Raw genomic sequence first — 13,114 nt, 5'->3', positions numbered from 1 at the left:
TCGGGCCACCCAAAGCGTCTCCTACACGCCCCTGTCGCTTTTCAGAAAATTCTGCACCACCAAGTTTATTGTGTGAGCAAAACATGGGACTTGCTGGAATTTGCCCAGATGTAATGCCCGCACAATATTGGTGGCGTTGTCAGATATCACAAATCCCCAGGAGAGTCTAAGTGGGGTAAGTCACTGGGCGATGATTTCCCTCAGTTTCTCTAAGAGGTTGTCGGCGGTGTGCCTCTTACTGAAACCGGTGATACACAGCGTAGCCTGCCTTGTAACGAGCTGGCGTTTCTGAGATGCTGCTACTGGTGACGCTGCTGCTGTTGCTGCGTAAGGTGATACATCTACCCAGTGGGCTGTCACTGTCATATAGTCCTTAGTCTGCCCTGTTCCACTTGTCCACATGTCCGTGGTTAAGTGGACATTGTGTACAACGGCATTTTTCAGGACACTGAGGACACTTTTTCTGACGTTTCTGTACAGTCTCGGTATCGCCTGCCTAGTGAAGTGGAATCTAGACGGGATTTGGAACCGGGGACACACTACCTCCATCAATTGTCTAAATCCCACTGCACTAATGGCGGATACCGGACGCACGTCTAACACCAACATAGCAGTCAAGGCCTCAGTTATACGTTTTGCTTCAGGATGACTGCTGTCGTACTTCATCCTCCTCGCTAAGGACTGTTGGAGGGTCAATTGTTTAGTAAAAGTAGTGGTGTTCCTACTTCCTCTCTGGGATGATGAACGACTCCCAGCAGCAGCAACAGCAGCAGCGGCAGCAGTAGGCGTAGCAATGCAGGATCCTCCAGAGGAATCCCGGATAGGAGAGTCAGTCATGCCAGTGACATGGTCTGCAGGACTACTTCCGATCCTGACTAAGGAGGAAATTGACGAGGAGGGAGTTGACGGTGTGGTTTGCAGGCGCTTGGATACAACAGGACAACGGGATTTAGGTGTCCCTGGACTGCTTACGGTCTTAGCCAAAGTTTCTGAACTTGACAGTAACTTTTTATGAACGCGCTGCAGGTGCCGTATAAGGGAGGATGTTCCTAGGTGGTTGACGTCCCTACCCCTACTTATTTCACCTTTACATATGGTACATATGGCAAGACAGTTGTTGTCCGGATTTGGATAGAAATATTGCCAGACCAAAGAGGTGGAATGTTTGGTCTTCTGCCCAGGCATGACCGTGATGGGCTTTTTCATCCCACGGACAACAACTGTCTCCCCCGGAGCCTGATTTAAACAAACCACATCACCATCAGAATCCTCCTCGCCAACTTCCTCCTCAGCGCCAGCTACACCAGTATCCTCATCCTGTTGTACTTCAACAGTGACATCTTCAATTTGCATATCAGCAAGTGGACTGTGGGTGCTCCTTTCAGCACTTGCAGGGGGCGTGCAAATGGTGGAAAGAGCCACCTCTTCCCGTCCAGTGCTGGGAAAGTCAGGCATCGCAACCACCACCACACTTGGACTCTCCTTGGGGATTTGTGATATCTTCTTAGAAAGCACAGTTCTTCGCTGTGCTTTTGCCAGCTTAACTCTTTTGATTTTTTTAGTGGGAGGAGGGCTTCCATCGTCATGTGAAGCTGAACCACTAGTCATGAACATACTAGGGATCGACCTTAGCCGTTCCTTGCCACTCCGTGTCGTAAATGGCATATTGGCAAGTTTACGTTTCTCTTCAGCTGATTTAAATGTCTTTTTCAAGGTCATTTTCCTGAACTTTGCCATTTGGGATTGTATGTGCCCTCTACTATGACATTGGGCATCGGCCTTGGCAGACGACGTTGATGGCATGTTATCGTCTATGTCATGACTAGTGGCAGCAGCTTCAGCACTAGGAGGAAGTGGTTCTTGATCTTTCTCTATTTTATTTTTATCGCAGAAAGTTTGGTCCTCCATTTATGTTATATCGATTTGATATATACGTGCGGCTAAACACAGAAAATAATTTTTTTTTTGGTTTGGACTGGAGTGTACTTTGTGGGTTACAGCACCCTTTAACGGTCAAGCCAGCCGGCCCTTTACTTATGACACAGGCGCACGCTTGGCACTACTTTGTTGATGCACGTGCGGCTACTGCGCACACAATTCACAAACACAGAAAATAATTTTTTTTTGGTTTGGACTGGAGTGTACTTTCGGGGGTTACAGCACCCTTTAACGGTCAAGCCAGCCGGCCCTTTACTTATGACACAGGCGCACGCTTGGCACTACTTTGTTGATGCACGTGCGGCTACTGCGCACACAATTCACAAACACAGAAAATAATTTTTTTTGGGTTTGGACTGGAGTGTACTTTCGGGGGTTACAGCACCCTTTAACGGTCAAGCCAGCCGGCCCTTTACTTATGACACAGGCGCACGCTTGGCACTACTTTGTTGATGCACGTGCGGCTACTGCGCACACAATTCACAAACACAGAAAATAATTTTTTTTTTGGTTTGGACTGGAGTGTACTTTGGGGGTTACAGCACCCTTTAACGGTCAAGCCAGCCGGCCCTTTACTTATGACACAGGCGCACGCTTGGCACTACTTTGTTGATGCACGTGCGGCTACTGCGCACACAATTCACAAACACAGAAAATAATATTTTTTTTGGTTTGGACTGGAGTGTACTTTGGGGGTTACAGCACCCTTTAACGGTCAAGCCAGCCGGCCCTTTACTTATGACACAGGCGCACGCTTGGCACTACTTTGTTGATGCACGTGCGGCTACTGCGCACACAATTCACAAACACAGAAAATAATTTTTTTTTGGTTTGGACTGGAGTGTACTTTCGGGGGTTACAGCACCCTTTAACGGTCAAGCCAGCCGGCCCTTTACTTATGACACAGGCGCACGCTTGGCACTACTTTGTTGATGCACGTGCGGCTACTGCGCACACAATTCACAAACACAGAAAATATATATTTTTTTGGTTTGGACTGGAGTGTACTTTCGGGGGTTACAGCACCCTTAACGGTCAAGCCAGCCGGCCCTTTACTTATGACACAGGCGCACGCTTGGCACTACTTTGTTGATGCACGTGCGGCTACTGCGCACACAATTCACAAACACAGAAAATAATTTTTTTTTTGGTTTGGACTGGAGTGTACTTTGGGGGTTACAGCACCCTTTAACGGTCAAGCCAGCCGGCCCTTTACTTATGACACAGGCGCACGCTTGGCACTACTTTGTTGATGCACGTGCGGCTACTGCGCACACAATTCACAAACAAAGAAAATAATATTTTTTTTGGTTTGGACTGGAGTGTACTTTGGGGGTTACAGCACCCTTTAACGGTCAAGCCAGCCGGCCCTTTACTTATGACACAGGCGCACGCTTGGCACTACTTTGTTGATGCACGTGCGGCTACTGCGCACACAATTCACAAACACAGAAAATAATTTTTTTTTGGTTTGGACTGGAGTGTACTTTCGGGGGTTACAGCACCCTTTAACGGTCAAGCCAGCCGGCCCTTTACTTATGACACAGGCGCACGCTTGGCACTACTTTGTTGATGCACGTGCGGCTACTGCGCACACAATTCACAAACACAGAAAATAATTTTTTTTTTGGTTTGGACTGGAGTCTACTTTGGGGGTTACAGCACCCTTTAACGGTCAAGCCAGCCGGCCCTTTACTTATGACACAGGCGCACGCTTGGCACTACTTTGTTGATGCACGTGCGGCTACTGCGCACACAATTCACAAACACAGAAAATATTTTTTTTTTTGGTTTGGACTGGAGTGTACTTTCGGGGGTTACAGCACCCTTAACGGTCAAGCCAGCCGGCCCTTTACTTATGACACAGGCGCACGCTTGGCACTACTTTGTTGATGCACGTGCGGCTACTGCGCACACAATTCACAAACACAGAAAATAATTTTTTTTTTGGTTTGGACTGGAGTGTACTTTGGGGGTTACAGCACCCTTTAACGGTCAAGCCAGCCGGCCCTTTACTTATGACACAGGCGCACGCTTGGCTCTACTTTGTTGATGCACGTGCGGCTACTGCGCACACAATTCACAAACAAAGAAAATAATATTTTTTTTGGTTTGGACTGGAGTGTACTTTGGGGGTTACAGCACCCTTTAACGGTCAAGCCAGCCGGCCCTTTACTTATGACACAGGCGCACGCTTGGCACTACTTTGTTGATGCACGTGCGGCTACTGCGCACACAATTCACAAACACAGAAAATAATTTTTTTTTTGGTTTGGACTGGAGTGTACTTTGGGGGTTACAGCACCCTTTAACGGTCAAGCCAGCCGGCCCTTTACTTATGACACAGGCGCACGCTTGGCACTACTTTGTTGATGCACGTGCGGCTACTGCGCACACAATTCACAAACACAGAAAATAATTTTTTTTTTGGTTTGGACTGGAGTGTACTTTGGGGGTTACAGCACCCTTTAACGGTCAAGCCAGCCGGCCCTTTACTTATGACACAGGCGCACGCTTGGCACTACTTTGTTGATGCATGTGCGGCTACTGCGCACACAATTCACAAACACAGAAAATAATTTTTTTTTTGGTTTGGACTGGAGTGTACTTTGGGGGTTACAGCACCCTTTAACGGTCAAGCCAGCCGGCCCTTTACTTATGACACAGGCGCACGCTTGGCACTACTTTGTTGATGCACGTGCGGCTACTGCGCACACAATTCACAAACACAGAAAAAAAATTTTTTTTTGGTTTGGACTGGAGTGTACTTTCGGGGGTTACAGCACCCTTAACGGTCAAGCCAGCCGGCCCTTTACTTATGACACAGGTGCACGCTTGGCACTACTTTGTTGATGCACGTGCGGCTACTGCGCACACAATTCACAAACACAGAAAATAATTTTTTTTTTGGTTTGGACTGGAGTGTACTTTCGGGGGTTACAGCACCCTTAACGGTCAAGCCAGCCGGCCCTTTACTTATGACACAGGCGCACGCTTGGCACTACTTTGTTGATGCACGTGCGGCTACTGCGCACACAATTCACAAACACAGAAAATAATTTTTTTTTTGGTTTGGACTGGAGTGTACTTTCGGGGGTTACAGCACCCTTAACGGTCAAGCCAGCCGGCCCTTTACTTATGACACAGGCGCACGCTTGGCACTACTTTGTTGATGCACGTGCGGCTACTGCGCACACAATTCACAAACACAGAAACAATTTTTTTTTGGTTTGGACTGGAGTGTACTTTCGGGGGTTACAGCACCCTTTAACGGTCAAGCCAGCCGGCCCTTTACTTATGACACAGGCGCACGCTTGGCACTACTTTGTTGATGCACGTGCGGCTACTGCGCACACAATTCACAAACACAGAAAATATATTATTTTTTTAGCACTTGGGGGGAGCACCCCTGATGGACAGAGCACCCCCTGGACAACACTACAGCACTCCTTTAGGACTGGGACACTGCACAGGACTTTGGAGTGGACACAGCCCCTATGGAGAACTGACTGCACAACACAGTCCAGCCAGCCCCTATGGACTTTGAAGTAGTGGACACAGCCCCTATTAACAACAGCAGCACAGCACAACACAGCCAGCCCCTATGGACTTTGAAGTAGTGGACAACAGCAGCACTACACTACACTACACTACACAGCCCTAACTCCCACCCTCCCTCTTCACTGTCCACAGCCGAGTGAGAAAATGGCGCCGACGCGGGTACCTTATATAGGATCCAAAACCCGCGAGACTCGGAAGGCGGGATGATGACGTTTTGTCTCGATTTCAGATCCGAGTCAGGCGGGAAAAGTCGAGCCTGACTCGGATCGGACTCGGATCGGGGGGGCTCGGGGGGGTTCGGATTTCAGAAATCCGAACCCGCTCACCCCTAGTTATTATCAGTGATAAAGCAGCAGTATACATACTATAGGTAGCAATATGCACAGGGTTATTAGCAGTGATAAAGCAGCAGTATACATACTATAGGTAGCAGTATGCACAGGGTTATTAGCAGTGATAAAGCAGCAGTATACACACTATAGGTAGCAGTATGCACGGGATTATTAGCAGTGATAAAGCAGCAGTATACACACTATAGGTAGCAGTATACACGGGGTTATTAGCAGTGATAAAGCAGCAGTATACACACTATAGGTAGCAGTATGTATGGGGTTATTAGCAGTGATAAAGCAGCAGTATACATACTATAGGTAGCAGTATGCACGGGGTTATTAGCAGTGATAAAGCAGCAGTATACATACAATAGGTAGCAGTATGCACAGGGTTATTAGCAGTGATACGGCAGCAGTATACATACTATAGGTAGCAGTATGCACAGGGTTATTAGCAGTGATACGGCAGCAGTATACATACTATAGGTAGCAGTATGCACGGGGTTATTAGCAGTGATAAAGCAGCAGTATACACACTATAGGTAGCGGTATGCACAGGGTTATTAGCAGTGATAAAGCAGCAGTATACACACTATAGGTAGCGGTATGCACAGGGTTATTAGCAGTGATAAAGCAGCAGTATACATACTATAGGTAGCGGCATGCACAGGGTTATTAGCAGTGATAAAGCAGCAGTATACACACTATAGGTAGCGGTATGCACGGGGTTATTAGCAGTGATAAAGCAGCAGTATACATACTATAGTTATCAGTATGCACAGGATTATTAGCAGTGATAAAGCAGCAGTATACATACTATAGGTAGCGGTATGCACAGGGTTATTAGCAGTGATAAAGCAGCAGTATACATACTATAGGTAGCAGTATGCACAGGGTTATTAGCAGTGATAAAGCAGCAGTATACATACTATAGGTAGCGGTATGCACAGGGTTATTAGCAGTGATAAAGCAGCAGTATACATACTATAGGTAGCAGTATGCATGGGGTTATTAGCAGTGATAAAGCAGCAGTATACATACAATAGGTAGTAGTATGTACAGGGTTATTAGCAGTGATAAAGCAGCAGTATACACACTATAGGTAGCGGTATGCACAGGGTAATTAGCAGTGATAAAGCAGCAGTATACACACTATAGGTAGCGGTATGCACAGGGTTATTAGCAGTGATAAAGGTGCAGTATACACACTCTAGGTAGCAGTATGCACAGGGGTTATTAGCAGTGATAAATCAGCAGTATACATACTATAGGTAGCAGTATGCACAGGGTTATTAGCAGTGATAAATCAGCAGTATACACACTATAGGTAGCGGTATGCACAGGGTTATTAGCAGTGATAAAGCAGCAGTATACATACTATAGGTAGCGGTATGCACAGGGTTATTAGCAGTGATAAAGCAGCAGTATACATACTATAGGTAGCAGTATGCACAGGGTTATTAGCAGTGATAAAGCAGCAGTATACATACTATAGGTAGCGGTATGCACGGGGTTATTAGCAGTGATAAAGCAGCAGTATTCATACTATAGGTAGCGGTATGCACAGGGTTTAATAGAGGTGATAAAGCAGCAGTATACATACTATAGGTAGCAGTATGCACAGGGTTATTAGCAGTGATAAAGCAGCAGTATACACACCATAGGTAGCAGTATGCACAGGGTTATTAGCAGTGATAAAGCAGCAGTATACACACTATAGGTAGCGGTATGCACAGGGTTATTAGCAGTGATAAAGCAGTAGTTTACATACAATAGGTAGCAGTATGCCCGGGGTTATTAGCAGTGATAAAGCAGCAGAATACATACTATAGGTAGCAGTATGCACGGAGTTATTAGCAGTGATAAAGCAGCAGTATACATACTATAGTTATCAGTATGCACAGGGTTATTAGCAGTGATAAAGCAGCAGTATACATAATATAGGTAGCAGTATGCACGGGGTTATTAGCAGTGATAAAGCAGCAGTATACACACTATAGGTAGCGGTATGGATGGGGTTATTAGCAGTGATAAAGCAGCAGTATACACACTATAGGTAGCAGTATGGACGGGGTTATTAGCAGTGATAAAGCAGCAGAATACATACTATAGGTAGCAGTATGCACGGGGTTATTAGCAGTGATAAAGCAGCAGTATACATACTATAGGTAGCGGTGTGCACGGGGTTATTAGCAGTGATAAAGCAGCAGTATACACACTATAGTTAGCAGTATGCACAGGATTATTAGCAGTGATAAAGCAGCAGTATACATACTATAGGTAGCGGTATGCATGGGGTTATTAGGAGTGATAAAGCAGCAGTATTCATACTATAGGTAGCGGTATGCACAGGGTTTAATAGCGGTGATAAAGCAGCAGTATACATACTATAGGTAGCAGTATGCACAGGGTTATTAGCAGTGATAAAGCGGCAGTATACACACCATAGGTAGCAGTATGCACAGGGATTATTAGCAGTGGTAAAACAGCAGTATACATACTATAGGTAGCGGTATGCACAGGGTTATTAGCAGTGATAAAGCAGCAGTATACACACCATAGGTAGCAGTATGCACAGGGATTATTAGCAGTGGTAAAACAGCAGTATACATACTATAGGTAGCGGTATGCACAGGGTTATTAGCAGTGATAAAGCAGCAGTATACACACTATAGGTAGCGGTATGGACGGGGTTATTAGTAGTGATAAAGCAGCAGTATACACACTATAGGTAGCGGTATGCACAGGGTTATTAGCAGTGATAAAGCAGCAGTATACATACTATAGGTAGCGGTATGCACAGGGTTATTAGCAGTGATAAAGCAGCAGTATACATACTATAGGTAGCGGTATGCACGGGGTTATTAGCAGTGATAAAGCAGCAGTATACATACTATAGGTAGCGGTATGCACGGGGTTATTAGCAGTGATAAAGCAGCAGTATACATACTATAGGTAGCGGTATGCACAGGGTTATTAGCAGTGATAAAGCAGCAGTATACATACAATAGGTAGCGGTATGCACAGGGTTATTAGCAGTGATAAAGCAGCAGTATACATACTATAGGTAGCAGTATGCACGGGGTTATTAGCAGTGATAAAGCAGCAGTATACATACTATAGGTAGCGGTATGCACGGGGTTATTAGCAGTGATAAAGCAGCAGTATACATACAATAGGTAGCGGTATGCACAGGGTTATTAGCAGTGATAAAGCAGCAGTATACATACTATAGGTAGCAGTATGCACAGGGTTATTAGTAATGATAAAGCAGCAGTATACATACTATAGTTATCAGTACGCACAGGGTTATTAGTAGTGATAAAGCAGCAGTATACATACTATAGGTAGCAGTATGCACAGGGTTATTATTAGTAGTGATAAAGCAGCAGTATACATACTATAGGTAGCAGTATGCACAGGATTATTAGCAGTGATAAAGCAGCAGTATACATACTATAGGTAGCAGTATGCACAGGGTTATTAGTAGGGGTGTGCACCGGCAACTTTTCGTGTTTTGGTTTTGGATCTGGATCTTTCTTCGTGTTTTGGATCTGGATTGGTTTTGCCAAAACCACCTTTCGGTGTTTTGGTTTCTGGGTTTTGTGTTTTGGATCTGTATTTTTTTTAAAAAAAGCATAAAAACAGCTAAAATCACAGAATTTGTAGGTTTTTCTGCTCCTATGCTATTATTCACCTCAACCTTAATTTCCACTAATTTCCAGTCTATTCTGAACACCTCACACCTCACAATAGTGTTTTTATGTCCAAAAGGTTGCACCAAGGTAGATGGATGACCATGCTAAGCGACACGAGTGGGCGGCACAAACACATGGCCCATCTAGGAGTGACACTGCAGTGGCAGACAGGATGGCAGTTTGAAAAACTAGGCCCCAAACAATACATAATGCAAAGAAAAAAAAGAGGTGCAAGATGGAATTGTCCTTGGGCCCTCCCACCCACCCTTATGTTGTATAAACAGGACATGCACACTTTAACAAACCAATAATTTCAGCGCCAGGGTCTGCCACACGACTGTGGCTGAAATGACTGGTTCGTTTGGGCCCCCACAAAACAAGCTGGCAATTAATCTTGCCCTGCACAAACTGGCTCTACGGAGGCAAGATGTCGTCCTCATCCTCCTCATTCACCGATTCCTCACCCTCTTCAGTGTTGTGTACATCCTCATCCTCACAGAGTATTAATTTGTCCCCGCTGGAATCCACCACCACAGGTCCCTCTGTACGTTCTGGAGGCTGGTCTCCCTGGAAAAGTTGATAATTCATTTTTATGAACATCATCTTCTCCACATTTTGTGGAAGCAACCTTCTACACCTTTTGCTGACAAGGTTCCCGGCTGCACTAAACACTCTTTTGGAGTGCACACTGGGTGGGGGGCAACTCAGGTAAAATAAAGCCAGTTTGTACAGGGGCCTCCAAATTGCCTCTTTTTCCTGCCAGTACAGGTACGGACTGTCTGACATGCCTACTTGGATGCTGTCACCGATGTAATCCTTTAACAGACAGACGCCCGCTTGTCGCTGCTGCTTTAAGGATGCAGGTGCGGCTACAGCCCACACATTTCACAAAGACAGAAAATAAAAGAAGAATTTTTTTATTGTTTGTGGAGCGCACTTTGAGGGTTACACCACCCTTTAACAGACAGACGCACGCTTGTCGCTGCTGCATTAAGGATGCAGGTGTGGCTACAGCCCACACATTTCACAAAGACAGAAAAAAAAGAAGAATTTTTTTATTGTTTGTGGAGCACACTTTGAGGGTTACACCACCCTTTAACAGACAGACACACGCTTGTCGCTGCTGCTTTAAGGATGCAGGTGCGGCTACAGCCCACACATTTCACAAAGACAGAAAAAAAAAGAATTTTTTAATTGTTTGTGGAGCACACTTTGAGGGTGTCACCACCCTTTAACAGACAGATGCACGCTTGTCGCTGCTGCTTTAAGGATGCAGGTGTGGCTACAGACCACACATTTCACAAAGACAGAAAAAAAAAGAAGAATATTTTTATTGTTTGTGGAGCGCACTTTGAGGGTCACACCACCCTTTAACAGACAGACGCACGCTTGTCGCGGCTGCTTTGAGGACAGTATCATATGCAGTGACAGTAGACTTGTCAGAAATTGTTGGCACGTCCTTCAGTCCGGACCAGATGTCCAAACCGGCCCTTGACTTATGACACAGGCGCAAGCTTGGCGCTGCTACTGTGTTGATGCACGTGCGGCTACTTCGCACACAAGTCACAAACGCATAAAAAAAATAGTTTTTAATTTTTTGGAGCACTTTGAGGGTTACACCACCCTTTAACAGACAGACGCACGCTTGTCGCTGCTGCTTTGAGGATGCAGGTGGAATCTAGACGGGATTTGGAACCGGGGACACACTACCTCCATCAATTGTCTAAATCCCACTGCACTAATGGCGGATACCGGACGCACGTCTAACACCAACATAGCAGTCAAGGCCTCAGTTATACGTTTTGCTTCAGGATGACTGCTGTTGTACTTCATCCTCCTCACTAGGGACTGTTGGAGGGTCAATTGTTTAGTAAAAGTAGTGGTGTTCCTACTTCCTCTCTGGGATGATGAACAACTCCCAGCAGCAGCAACAGCACTAGGAGGAAGTGGTTCTTGATCTTTCCCTATTTTATTTTTATCGGAGAAAGTTTGGTCCTCCATTTATGTTATATTGATATATACGTGCGGCTAAGGTTCACACAAACACAGAAAATATTTTTTTATTTTTGCTGGAGAGTAGTGCACTTTGTGGGTTACACCACCCTTTAAGAAATGAGCCAGCTGGCTCTTTACTTATGGGACACAGGCGCACGCTTGGCGCTGCTCCTATGTTGATGCACGTGTGGCTACAGTGCACACAATTCACAAACACAGAAAATATTTTTTTATTTTGTTTGGAGTGTACTTTGGGGGTTACAGCACCCTTTAACGGACAAGCCAGCCGGCCTTTTACTTATGGGACACAGGCGCACGCTTGGCGCTGCTCCTTTGTTGATGCACGTGCAGCCACAGTGCACACAATTCACAAACACAGAAAAAATATATTTTTTTTAGCACTTTGGGGGAGCACCCCTGACGGACAGAGCACCCCCTGGACAACACTACAGCACCCCTTTAGGACTGGGACACTGCACAGGACTTTGGAGTGGACACAGCCCCTATGGACAACTGACTGCACAACACAGTCCAGCCAGCCCCTATGGACTTTGAAGTAGTGGACAACAGCAGTACAGCGCAGCACAGCACAACACTACACTGCACTACACTACACTACACTACAACACTACACTACACTACACACCCCAGCCAGCCCTAACTCCCACCCTCCCTCTTCACTGTCCACAGCCGAGTGAGAAAATGGCACCGACGCGGGTACCTTAGGATCCAAAACCCGCGAGACCCGGAAGGCGGGATGATGACGTTTTGCCTCGATTTCAGATCCGAGTCAGGCGGGAAAAGTCGAGCCTGACTCGGATCGGCCTCGGATTGGGGGGGCTCGGGGGGGTTCGGATTTCAGAAATCCGAACCCGCTCACCCCTAGTTATTAGTAGTGATAAAGCAGCAGTATACACACTATAGGTAGCGGTATGCACAGCATTATTAGCAGTGATAAAGCAGCAGTATACACACTATAGGTAGCAGTACGCACAGGGTTATTAGCAGTGATAAAGCAGCAGTATACACACTATAGGTAGCAGTACGCACATGTTTATTAGCAGTGATAAAGCAGCAGTATACACACTATAGGTAGCAGTACTCACAGAGTTATTAGCAGTGTTAAAGCAGCAGTATACATACTATAGGTAGCAGTATGCACAGGGTTATTAGCAGTGATAAAGCAGCAGTATACATACTATAGGTAGCAGTATGCACAGGGTTATTAGCAGTGATAAAGCAGCAGTATACATACTATAGGTAGCAGTATGCACAGGGTTATTAGCAGTGATAAAGCAGCAGTATACATACTATAGGTAGCAGTATGCACGGGGTTATTAGCAGTGATAAAGCAGCAGTATACATACTATAGGTAGCAGTATGCACAGGGTTATTAGCAGTGATAAAGCAGCAGTATACATAATATAGGTAGCAGTATGTACGGGGTTATTAGCAGTGATAAAGCAGCAGTATACATACTATAGGTAGCAGTATGTACGGGGTTATTAGCAGTGATAAAGCAGCAGTATACACTAGGGGTGAGCGGGTTCGGATTTCTGAAATCCGAACCCCCCGAGCCCCCCCGATCTG

The 13,114-nt window shown here is 45.7% G+C and overlaps 1 protein-coding gene across 2 annotated transcripts in view; it reads left to right on the top strand.

Annotated features, from left to right (window-relative positions):
- Positions 1 to 13,114, top strand: part of ADGRA1 (adhesion G protein-coupled receptor A1) — a 1,066,191-nt gene that overhangs the window by 800,151 nt on the left and 252,926 nt on the right. The gene's annotated exons all lie outside the window — the stretch shown is intronic.

The sequence above is a fragment of the Taudactylus pleione genome, unplaced genomic scaffold, assembly GCF_031769625.1.
Source record: "Taudactylus pleione unplaced genomic scaffold, aTauple2 ptg000198l, whole genome shotgun sequence".
In the NCBI taxonomy this organism is placed as follows: domain Eukaryota; kingdom Metazoa; phylum Chordata; class Amphibia; order Anura; family Myobatrachidae; genus Taudactylus; species Taudactylus pleione.
This window is presented reverse-complemented; position numbering and strand designations above follow the sequence as displayed.